The sequence below is a fragment of the Lissotriton vulgaris genome, chromosome 5 (assembly GCF_964263255.1).
Source record: "Lissotriton vulgaris chromosome 5, aLisVul1.2, whole genome shotgun sequence".
NCBI classification, from domain to species: Eukaryota; Metazoa; Chordata; class Amphibia; order Caudata; family Salamandridae; genus Lissotriton; species Lissotriton vulgaris.
The window spans coordinates 1,082,314,723-1,082,328,138 of record NC_141693.1 but is presented as its reverse complement, the minus strand read 5'-3'; positions in this window follow the sequence as shown (position 1 = coordinate 1,082,328,138).

The following is a 13,416-nucleotide window of genomic DNA, read 5'->3' as shown; positions in this document are numbered from 1 at the left end:
TTTTGCGAGCTCGCAATCCGCAAAATCCGCGAATTCTCGCGAATTTGCGGATTTTTTTTTTTGTGTTTGCGCGGGTTTCTGCCAGTTCGCGAGGGTTTTGTACAATGTCGCAAATTTCGAACTTACCTGTCGGGTCGCAAGTTTCGCGAACTTGTTGTTTCTACGTGTCCAGCCTGTTTGGGACACTCTTCTTCATCACTGCCACTCTCTGTCACCACTGCCACTCTCTGACTACTCATGCCACCCTCTGGCCCACCCATGCCACCCTCTGTTTCATCACAGCACCCTCTGGTTGTCCAGTCAGTGTACATTATTGTGGCAACGCAAGCACACCTTCCCTGCCTCAAGTGACCTGAATTAATTTGGGGCTGATTAATGTGTCACAGAATATTTTTTTAGCTGGCACCTGCTTCCTTAGTGCTTCCTGATTAGTGATCTTTTGCACTTGCTAAGTGCTTTCATTGTTGCAAAATTAGTTACAACACCTGCCCTGCCCCAACTGACAATAATGAATTAGGGGCTGATTAATGGATTGAACTTCCAGCCTGGCTCCTGCTTGTCTCCCTTAGCTGTAATTCAGGACCTTTGTGGCATATGTGTAACTATTCTGAGGTTCAGAGCAGGGTCACATAATAGTTGCAACTGGCAACTGAACTCTGCAGGGGCCCCTCAGGAAGCACTACAGGAAATGGCTACTAATGATGAGCCTGAACTTTTGAACCTGGTAAGTAGTTTCAGTTTTGCTAAGATCGTATTTCTGCAATTTTGCACTTATTCGCGGGGCGCGAAGTTGTACTGGGAAGCCACGAACTCACGCGAACAGTGCGAACAGTGCGGGCAAAATCCGCTGCTCGCGGATTTGCGGATTTTGCGGGAGATTCGCGAATCTCGCGGATTGCGAATTTACCGAAAATCCGCAAAATCCGCGAGCGAAACGGATTTTCCGCCCATGCTTAGTTCGCATATAACAATGCTGTTCATACAAACTTGGGGTGTTCTCCCTTCTTCTGCCTTTACGGTTTTCATCCGAACATGCTTCCGTTCGACTGGCCTGCGGAATCCTTAGTTCCCACCATACATGAACATCATGCTCATTTGAGGGCCATCCTCATTGATGCGCGGAACTGTTTGGAGACTGCACAAGCGGCTCATAAACTGTTTGCTGACCGGAGGAGGTCCGAGGAGCCAGCTTATAAGGTGGGGGACAAGGTATGGCTTTCCACACGTAACATACATCTGAAAGGGGTAAATAAACTTAAGCCTAAGTTTGTTGGTCCTTATGGGATCTGTGAGGTTGTGAATCCTGTGGTCATGAAACTGTCCCTGCCTGTTTCTTGGTCCATCCATCCGGTGTTCCATGTGTCCCTCCTCCGGCCCTGTCCGTTGAGTATGCGGTTGCCGGAGCGTCCCCCAGCTCTGGAGGTGGAAGGCCAAGAGGAGTATGAGGTACGACGAGTTCTGGATTCTCGTATGTTGCGTGGCAGGGTCCAGTATCTGGTCAATTGGAAAGGGTACGGGCCCGAGGACAGGACATGGGAACCTGTGGACCATCTGCATTGCCTGGATCTGGTTGCTGAATTCCACAAGCGTTTCCCTGGTAAGCCGGGCCGACCGCCGGGACGGCTGTCCTCCGGAGGGGGTTCTGTCGCGATCGCTCTCGCCACCACGGCAAGAAGAAGAAGAAAATGTAGAATAGCGCGATCTCTCCAAACAACGGACTACATGTCCCAGAAGGCAAAGCGGCTTTGGAAGGCAGGAAAAAGGGCTGAGCCTATATAAGCTCCTCCCCTGCAGCAGGTAGTTGCTTGACAATTGTTATTGTGGTTTTGGTATGGGCGGATGGTGTTGTCCCCGCCGGATGTATACCCTAGAAACCCAGCGCAGACGAAGAGCCTGCGAGGTCAGACAACATTCAAGCCCACGCCGATGAAAAGCCTGCAAGGTCAACGGATTCAAGTCTACGCCGAGGAAGAGCCTGCGAGGTCATACACTCAAGTCTACGCCGAGGAAAAGCCTGCGAGGTCAGAGGAGTGGAGAAAACTTCCGACAAGTCGCAAGTATACCAAAAGAAGAACGGGCTCGTTCTTCTTTCCAAGTCTTTTTCTTTCTTTCAAGTATCCTGCGTGTTACGCGTTCTGATTTAATTTGTTCCCCAGAAGTTCCCAAGCTTCCGTAAGACAGAGTTCTTATTTGAGTTCATTGTTATTGAACCCTTTGACAACAAGTTTGTTCCCAAGTGTTATTGAGAACAAAGAGCCTACTAAGAAAATATACTTTTCTGTATCCGAGGGTAGAAGAGCCTCATTGGGAAATACTCCTTTGGAGAAAGTGACGATAACTTTCTCTTCACATATCCGGTTATCTCGGATGTAGGAACTGCCTGTTTTCGTTTCACGAGGAGAGAGCTTTATCTCTGGCAAGTGTCATCACTCGGGGCCAGGGGAGGGAAGTGACCTTAAAGAGACAGGGTACTCATACCTGTCCTTTGTCTCTCCACGCTGCAGTACGTCCCTCAACCGAGTTCTCGTGGATCACCTAGACCCCAAAGGCAGCATTCCAAACTCCAGCTCTCCTACACCTTCTCACCTCCCGGCTTCTCGCAATACTCACTCAGAAGGTGATTCAAACATCACCTCTGGGTGTTGTGTTTAGACAAGTCGAGGGGACTTTCATCCCATCGTTCCTGCTGGCCAGATTCATCAGGTTAGTGGCGCGCGACTGTTCTTGCGCAGCATACAATCCCTACACTGGGGCCCGTTGTCTTATTTAGAGGGAGGAGGTGCATGTGTCCCCCCCTGGGCAATTTTTGGCCCCAGAGACCCCATTTCCTGAGGCCTGACATATGTTTAGGGGTATGGTCATGTGGCCACATTACCTTGCATTTTATGGCCCAAGGGACACAATACCCTGGGCCCCGATATATTTGTATGGGGGAGAGGGCATGTAGCCCTTTCCCTAGTCTGCTTTCCGCCCCAGGACCATATACCCCAGGGCCCAAAGTTTGTTTATATTAGGAGGGGTCATGCAAACCCCTCCCCTGACTGGTTTCAGCACCAGAAACCTCATCCCCCAGACCAGATATGTTTTGTAGGGTAAGGGGCTGTGCAGCACCCCTCCCAAGACTCTAAAGTAAGTTAAAAGAGTTATTCAGGGTTTGGGGCCCTGTGGCAACTCTCACCTGGCCTCACCACGGGGACCCATTCCATGGGCCCCAGCCTCTTTTTTAATTAAAATAAATAAATAATGGGAGGGGCCCGTGTGACCCCCCTCTTTGACCGAATTTTACCCTGTAGACCCCCATCCATAGGGGCCTAGCCTTTAAAAAAAAACTTTTATTAGAACTTAGCATCCTGGGCAGATTTTGCAGCCAAATCTATCCTGCCAAATCTACCATTCTGACAAATTTTGTGGAATTCCATCCAGCAGTTTGGGCTGCAGGCGTGTCTATGGGAATTAACATGGGAAATGCACTTCTTTTTACCCCCTTTCTAAGCAACTGAATTGTATATGCACTCATTCTATGGGCAATCTAAAGCTGAATTACCTAAGTATTAGGAACTAAAGGCCCGATGTAGGTAAATCCCATTTACCGAATATGAAATACCAAATTTTACCGATTCGGTATTTCAAAATCGGTAAATGGGATGTAGGTCCCAACATCTGGATTCGTTACCGAATCCTTAACAATTCTTTAATTACTGATTCGGTAAATACCGAATCGGTAATGGCCATTCATTCCAATGGGCTTTGAAGCCCATAGGAATGATTAGGCATTACCGATTCGGTATTTACCGAATCGGTAATTAAAGAATTCACAAGGGTGCAGGGGGTGTCACTTTGACACCCTCTAGCACCCCCAAAACGGGCATGTGTGCATTGTGGCACACAGACATGCCCTAAGGGCACGTCTGTCTGTCACATGGGACATGTGTCCATGCACAGATGTGCATGTACACAGGAATCAGTATTTTACCATGGATTTGCATTCCATGGTAAAATACCGATTCTGTAAGCCATGGGCTGATGGAACATTGCCTACCTACATTGCATTTTCTGCAATTTTACCGAATCGGTATCATTACCGAATCGGTAAATATTACCGATTCGGTAAATTTACCGATTCGGTAATGATAACGATTCGGTAAAATTACCGAAAATGTGCCCCTACATCTCGATAGCCCTTTACCGATCGGAAACGGACGAAAATCAGTATTTTCGGCCGATTCCGATGGGTAAAGGGCTACCTACATCGGGCCCTAAGGATATAGATATCTCCTGGGCAAGTCTTCAGATATTAGAACACTGCATTCAAATAATTTGTATGCTCAAAATAATCTACCATGCTGTGTGCCCTGATATGTGAAAATCTAAAAGGAAAACAGGGACAGCATACTTGTATACAGCACACCTTACAATGCTGAGTAGCAACAAATGTTTGGTATAAAGTGAAATGTGCGGAGTAAGGTGGAAATGGGTCAGTGAAACCAGAACTAATATTAGATATGGAAGCACTGGGAGACACATGAGCGAAAAAAGATGAACCATGTGAAAACTCATCACAGAGCAGGTCTGTGGAAGAAGTGCAGCCTCCTCCCACCACATAACTTGAGCAAATACAGTGATGAAAGGTGTTGCACTTTAAGTCCCAATCCTACCAGGTAAACAGTAGGCCTGGGCAGAGTTTGTGGAGTTCCGCCTCATGATCAAAAAATACTTACATGCTGCGCCTAGTTCCGCGATCGGTAGAGTGCATTATGTTGCGCCATTCGTGCTGATTTTTAGCACCAGGTGTTTGTGTCACGCTGTAAAATCATTGCAATTGACACCATGCGCAGTGCAAGAGGGTGCTACTTCTCTCTGGCACTCAAGTAGATGATCTTCTTGAGTGGCAGCGAATGGAATGTTTCTCAAACGAGCGGTAGACACCAACTGCGACTGACCATGTTGCAAAATCTCACTGGGAGGTGGTCTTAAGTAAGATTTTCCTCTCTCACCAACTTTACTCCTCTGAGTTTTTTGGACCTCCGCGTGCTGCGGGAATAACTCTGTGAGCAAAGCGGAATCTTACACCCAGGCCTAGGGAAGAGCATGTTTTTTGTATGTGTAAGGGCATAAATACTTGTGAAGGGCCTGTAAAACAAATGATCAAGTATCATCTTTATTGGGGGGTGTGGCCAAGCTGCCAACCAAGATGGGGGTGGAGCGTTGAGGCTCCGCCAGCAATACTGACAACTTCGCCCATCCTGCCTTCCATCCTGGCAGCTTTTAACTCGGCACAATCAGCCTGGCTGCACCAGAGTTCCGGCATGAATTGGAGCAGCCTGGAGCAGCTGGGCGCCTAAAAAACACCGCAAGCTGGTGCCTGCGAGAATGCGGGGGCGGTGCTGGCGAAGTGAACAAGGCACAGCCGAGATCGAGCCTCGCCAACTGAAGAGTTGCTGAACGGCTTCCAGCAGCCGTACCTGTTGAGGCTATAAGTGGATGGGCCCGCTGACACGAGGTGAGCTAGCTCTACTTTTGCCCCCTGGTGCATTTAGTCACAAGCCTACAACCGTGACTATAGACTGGCCTGTTTAGCCCCCGGAGGCCCGGCGGTGAGAGGGACCGCGAACTAGCCTGGGGATCAGCCACCCAGCTGTTCAGACCGGCTGGGGGGCTATGGGGGGGGGGGGACGAGATGGCTGCTCCTGCTGAGCTCCGTTAGTCATAACGGAGTGAAACCCTGCTGCGCCTAACTCCGTCTTGGTAATGAAGGGGGCTGCAGACTGGCTCTTCAGCCTTACATATTGCAGTACTAATTCTGAACTCTATGCCATGACACAACCCCTGGCATCTTGCCCAAAGAATATTTGGGAACCACTTAAAAATGATCTACTAGTGACCAGTTCCGCCACCATTTCACAACAGATTGCAGGGATTTTCCCTATGGGAGTGGGGTAATTCATGGCCCACCCAGTTTTCTCTTTTGCAGTGTTTGTTACATTATGGAAGTTGCGAATGTGATGGTTAAAGTGAGCTCGCTGGTCCGGGTTGGTCAGATGTTGGGGTCACAATATATGATATATGCTACCCTGTTGAAGTGATCATTGCTCGCTTGTGCACAATTATTGTACTTCTTTTTATTTGGACTACAAACAATGTCTGTTTATTTTTACAAACGTTTATGATTGCAGTGAGTAACAATGCAATGTTGAGCAAGTCGAAAATGAAAATAATGATAAAAAAAATACCATCTTTCTTCTGAGCAGCGTCCCCTCCCTCACCATTAGGGCAAGGGAGCAAACCCCGTTTGCTGCCAGTGCAGCAAAAGTGAAAGATAAAACAGTAATAAAATGAATTACCATTCTATTTTCCCTGCTCCCAGCCGTAGAAGTCTTTGTGGGTGGAGCCATTACTGTTCACTGGCAGCAGGGAACTGCTGCTCACTCCACCAGTTTGCACTGCGCAAGTCACTTTGACCGGCCATCTTGTGAAGGCCAGCCTGTTATGTTCAGTGCAAACCTCTCCACCTAGCTGTCTCAGACAGCTGGGTGTAGAGCAGACATAGGCCTCCTGTGCCTGCTGGAGCATTGAGGCAGCCTGCTCCAGCTTACCATGGGGATGCTCTCAAGCTGCTCATCTGCAGCATGAGAGCAGTGTTGGGATCTGCTAAACGGGGTTGCCTGAGGCTCCATGAGGCGCAATGGCTCTCGCTGACATCAGAAGAATGAAGAAAACACGAAGAGAGAAACAAGGTTAAGGTTTTTTTTTTAATTATCTTTTTGACTCCACTGGGGTTGTCTCTCCGCCCGTCCTACTCCTCACCAATTATTTGGGTCACCGCCCAATGCTGCTTGTGACTATAATCCCGGGCTTGGCTGCCACATTCCTGCTCATGATATTTTGCAATTCTGATTTCGTAAGGACTCCCTTCATTGACAAGCAGCCACGGCCCGTGCAGGTAAGAGCGGTTGGGCGCTGGGCTGAGGTGGGGGGTGATTCCGGCCGATGACAACAAGGGAACATTTATTATTTATTTAATTTTCGCTCCTCGTCGTCTTTCAAAATCCACCCCGTCCCCACCCAGCCCCACCGCCCTTACCTGCACGAGACGTGGTTGTTGACATGTGTATCATTCGTCATCTGATATTCCAAACTGCTGTCCAGTAAGTAGTACACCGCAACAAAATCTACCATGTAAAAATCAGGCTGGGATTTCAAAAGCATAATTTCACTGCTGTGGTTGTTGAGAGCAGAGGGTGTGGGATTTGAGCAACACTGTTCTGGAAGTGAGGAAAGGGAGGTAGTTAGGTTGTTCCACTGGTGAATAATCTGAGTATTAATTATTATTTATCATACATATTCCACTCTGGCAGTCTTGGGTATGGTTTACTTTAAAATCTGCCTAGCCTTTTTTCAGCTACTTATGTACCATAAATAAAATACTTACGGCACACCCAGTAGTGGAAGTGATTGTTCACTATCATGATAGACATAGAGTCATTTGGCTTTGCTTGCTTGGATGGAGCTTGGACTGGTGCTTTAAGTCAGTATTTTATTCGGTTTTATCAGTGTATCTTGTCTTAGTAATTGCAAACTGTTTTCATGCACCACTTAATATCAGAACTTTGCTGTCTCTCGGCACTCTACATAAAAGGTGCTCTTTTTTCATTTTCAATTCTCTTGATGTATTGGTTTTGGAAGAATGAGTGCATATACAATTCAGTTGATTCCACACAAATATAAGTAGGAAGAGCTTAACTCACTGACCCATTTTATTGCATTCTACAATAGGTATTATTTTATGCATGACCTTTCTACCCTACTTCTTTTTGCTTATGTCTGCCTTTAATTTCCCATGGGGAATTTCTTCCCTTAAGCTTGATTTTGGAAGTATGCTTTACTTGGCCCCAGTTTTGAATGTCTAAATAAAATATTTGTGCTCAGCCTGGCTGTGTCACTTCGCTGGAACTCAGTACCGATTTCTTTGGCGGGAACGAGATACTGGCATTCATTGTGTTGCATTTTAGTAATTGTATGGCGCTTACTACCGCTGTGTGTGGCGCTGAAGTGCTTGCCCACATGGATAGCATGGTTCACTGTGTGAACTGTTATCCATAGTATGAACACAACGTGACAGTCCCTCCTCCCCAACTTCCATCAGCTTATCACCCCGCTGAACCCAAGAACTCTCAGAATCAGGGTATATTGTCCACGGCGTAGCCTTTTATTCACATCAATACAAGTAATTCATCCCTGACCATTATCAGAGTAAAGAATCCTTCTTGGATATATAACATATATTCACAGCATCAAACTTTAACTGCATCAACATGTCAACTGCAGTAAGGAAATTAGGTATGACATTACACTTTAACTTGGCCGTACACTAGAACTTGGCCGCACACTTCAACTTATCCGTCTCAGCCCACCAAGCTCCCACTCTGCTGCGCACATTGTGCCAGCAGGTCCCAACGCGCTACAGCCAACAGTTGCACTACTTAAAGTCCAGGGCGCCGCATAACGCATTGGCCCACCGGGGTACCTGATCACAAGCAGCCTCCCCAAGATTCTACTCAGTCCATACGTTGTGGGTTAGGGCAATAGAGTCCAGGAACACCGGCAGGTCAGTCCCTCCTCCCCGCCTACCCACTGAACACGTGGAATCTACCCCCTCCTGGGGTCCATCAAATGGCTGCACCTCCATTGTTGTGCATTACCCTTTGTTGTTGACTGTCAGCGCTCCGCCACAGGGTGAGAAGCTCCCAGGAGCACTCGCCCTGCCCCCCCGGCACTGACTGTGCTTCACAATAGCCCCTCCGCATCGCCTAGATAAAAAACTCCTGCCCTTTTGCCTACATATGTTCCTTACTCCTTCTGAATAACGCATGGTTCCCAGCTGGAGCGGGTTGTGCCAAATGTGTCCATTGTGGAACCTGCTAAAATTCTTTTGATTGAGTTATTAATTGTTTTTAAGTATCCGTTCATTGCTTTGACCGGAGCCCCCCTGGCCCCATACCGTGGTGTTATCAACCCGCAAGCTTGAAGCTGAATACCCAAGAAAACTATCACTTTCCCCCTTCCAGGAACAACCAGCACAAATTAAGGTAACATCTGTTGTGCAGTGTGCCAGCATGCTCCACCTTGTAGCAGCCTTTAGCCGGTTTCAATGAGGACCTCCCTGCCCCTTTCAAAATGGCATTTACCGTAAAATAAGTGTGACAACGTCACCATATGGTCATCTCTTACACCATTATGGGAGGAGGGCACCGCACACCGCATTGCCCCTAAGTTATTTACAGGGACCAGCATTTCAAAGAAAGTTGTGGTCTCGTGAGCAGCAGAAATGTACCTGCCCCATTCTTGTACAAAGGAAGCACTGCCACTGGGATACCTTATCACAGGTATAATCCCCAAAATCGACCTACCCTTGTTTACCCCAGGCCAGCCTGTACTGTAAATGAGAGCCTAACACATCCCTCACTTACCCCTGAGTTTCAACCTGCTTCCCAGCCCATACCGAGACTCCTGGTAATAGACCACAGTGGTCCACTTCCCACTCAGTTATTGTTGGCCACTTTATCAAGCGTGCTATATCTCTTCCCAGCAATGTACTTTGATAACTGTTCATGCTAATTAAATGAATTCTCTCAGGTTTACCCTGTTGTTTTAAAAACTAGCTTCCAGTGGGGCGTTTAACAGTACTACTGCTATGGCCACTTCCCTGTGGCAACCTTGCCCTGCTCACTGCACCCTTTAAAAATAGGGGCTGGGGGCTGTGTGGCCGCCAACACTCTGACCCTTATCACGGCTACCTGTGCAATAACTTTCCTACTGCGATGAAGGCTCTTGTACAAACATTACTTCGAGCAATCTGCCCTATACAGTAATATTAAAGAGTGTGACTGCTCACCTATCCTCTTTTATGGGCTTGGCATTCTGAATTTTTTATAAACAATATACCTTAGGCTTACCCTGTGTTGGTTGCCTTTTAGACTGTATAAGCCCATTTACTTTGATGTCTAATCCATAACAGTGAATATACTTTTTGGTGGTTAAGAATGGTGATTACTTGTAGGTCAGGATTTGTGTCACATAATGTTAGTACAAATTTAAAACTAATATACTGGCTCATACCTTTATTGCAGAATATCGACTTAATTACTACTTATGTGAAGAAATTCAATAAAAGGAATGGATGCCGGTAATTGTCCTCAACTCATTCCTTTCACCAATATTGCCTGTGATTTTAATGTATAGTTACTATAATAATTTTTAAGCTATCCCTATGACTGATTGGGATATTATGCTCTTTTGGATGTAGTTTTAGCCTTATGTTGGTTTTATTTACCTATTTTTCGAATGCGTAGGCCTAATTTATTTTTCCTCTATTCTAGTTCTTATTTTGTACTTGAAATACTATTGACCTTTGGAATTGAAAATATTTATACTATCGAAGCGTCTGATTTATATGGTGAGCAAAATTCTCTGACCATAAACAGGCTTATTAGTTCTGATACTCCTTCTCACTGGCCCTTTCTGTCTTTCTATTTCGTGTGATATATTTTTGACTTTGCACTAGTGCATTTAGATATCTGTATGCGTTCTTATACAGATATTGGTCTGCTTTGCTCTTCTTTTCCCCTTGTCTCTTTCTTTATGTGTACCTTATATTCCCTATGGAAACTAGTAATAGTACTACAAATTATAAACTTTAGTCTTTCAAATCTCTAGTGTGAATAACACTGTTAGTGTGATGCAACCTTCTTGCTACTCACAATTCTTGGGCTCTCTTGACACCCTGATCTGAGTGTGGAGTGATCACTGGTTGGTGATGGTTGCTTTAGAATTATGGACAGTGCTTATACCATGTATTATTTCACTTTCATTTGTAGCCCTGAAGAAGTCATTTGAGAAATTGTGCCCCATGACAAAACACGTGTTGGCATTGGTTTTTTCCATTGGCTACGTTGATGTGAACTTGATGAATACTCATGAAGAATTCTCTGATGTATGACGAGAAAAGACAAAGAGAAATAAATATATAAATAAGGAACTGACTTTTTGGACTATTGAAAGTATCTTTAATTTTCTAAAGACTTTATGGAGATTTCTTGTGCTCGGGAACTTCTTACCTTTTGCCTTTGAATCCTCTGATTCCACAGAGGATTGCCTTGGGGTCGCTGGTGGCCGCTTTCCCCTGTTCCCTTGAGCCATCTTATTTGGAGAATACTATATTAGTTGTAATTGCGCATACTTTACCCAGCCACCTTTTGTTCTGTATTACAGAAAAAACTCCAACGCATCCAAAACGCCTCAGCCAGACTAATACTGGACATCCCCCGCCAAGCTCACATTTCCGGTCACCTTTAAGATCTCCACTGGATTCCCGTCAACAAGAGAATAACGTTCCGCCTCCTCACCAACGCACACAAGGCCCTCTACAACTCAGGACCCGAATGCCTCAACAAACGACTGTCCTTCTACACACCCACCCGCCAACTACGTTCATCCAATTAAGCCCTTGCCGCAATTCCGCACATCAATAGAGTCACCATGGGAGGAAGATCCTTTTCCTACTTAGCAGCCAAAACCTGGAACTCTCTCCCCACTCACCTCTGCCTTACACAGAACCACCTCTCCTTCAGAAAGCAGCTTAAAACCTGGCTATTCGATAAATAATGCACCCCCACCCCAAGCGCCATGAGACCCTCTGGGTGAGTAGTGCGCTATACAAATCAATGAACTTGAACTTGAACTTGAACTCCATGTCTGTCTGTGCAGGCTTGCTTATTGTTCTGTTAAAATGTGATGCACCAGAAACACCTGCTGAACTTCTGGGCCTCACACACCCGCTCAATATGGAGGCTCCTGGTATTGGAACCTGGGAACCAGGCCACTGTTTAATGCATTAAGTGCAGCACACAGCGCCCTGCAGTTACCAATTTTATATCAGCAGAGGACTTGTTCGACTTTTGTGGAACAGCGCCACTAGCAGGTCATTTCCTGTCCGGAGCCGGTAAACTCATGTACTCTTATCAGAGGGTACCGTAGCAGAGGCGAAGTTCCTTTTTAAAGGCCGCTGTTTAGTTATAGTCAACTTGCTAGCCTGATATCTGGAAACTTTACTGCTTGACATAATTAGGAAGTAGCAGACAAGGTTTGTTTTATAGCAGAGCAACAAACCAGGGAGGAAATTAAAACACAACTTCAACACAGATAAGCACTGCTAACCACACGTCTTACCAATGTACCAGGCACCTGGTAACAAAACCATCATCACTCGCTGTTTCCCGGGGAATTATTCCAAAATACTTCTGGGCCCCCACACCCCAGCTCCCTGTGGAGGCTCCTGGTGTAGACCTCTGTGCCCCCACACCCCAGCTCCATGTGGAGGCAAAGGAGCTTGGGAGCTGGTGCACCGTTTATTGCATTGTGCGCAGCACTCACCGCCCTGCAGTGACACTTCCACCTAAATAGCGAGAGTTCTTATCTTTTTGGGCATTCCAATAGTTGAGGAGAGGCTGTGAAAGCTTGCTTAATCTCTAAGGTAATAAGCCCCAACCAAGATAATATGTATTGTGCAGGCACGCATATTGTTCCCGGCACTGAAAGATAAGCGTGTGAATCGTTAGGAATAGCCAACATCCTTTCTTTTTTTATGGGCCCTTGATGGCAATCCTCAACACTCAGTAGCAAATGTAATATTTATTCAAACGAAAGTAGCACATCTACACCTAAGTCATGGGACTTCTAAACCAACCTGTCATTCCTGGGGTTATTTACCCCAATAGTAGGCATTCAATTGACCTTGGAAGGATGAAAAGCTGAGTGAACCTAGACCGGAATCTCCAGGCTGCCATCCCGGACCTGTACGACCCGCTGCATCCTGATTGGGCCTGAGTCTGTGAGTCATATCCTACTAAATATACAAATAAACGATCGATGTGAATGCGGTCACCACCAAATGTAGATAGTTTATAAAGTATTTGCAATGCACCCGTGAAGGTACCCTAGTGTGTTTTACACAGAATCACAGAATAATGATGCTCCAAACTAGACCCCGGTTCCAACCGGCATTGAAGTCAACAACCCAGGCCGTTGTGCCACATCCTCTCCTGTGTAGAAGTAACTAATATTTACCTTTAAACAGCCAAATGCCCTTGATATGTTCTGTCTGAACAATTTAACACCACACACTGTGCAGCCCATGCTAAGTTTACAGCATTGCCCACGGGCACTGTACTGACACGCCATAATACCTGCAAAACTTGGGCAAGCGCGCTGCTAGGTTCAGACCCTCCTGGCGGCGAGGCCATAACATTGGACCATGTGATAATGAGGCACCTTTATTAATACCTAGCACCCTGGCCCAACTTAGAGAGTGCCTACCACCGCCCAGACGGTACAGCGCATTATGGAGCAACAGCGCAACAT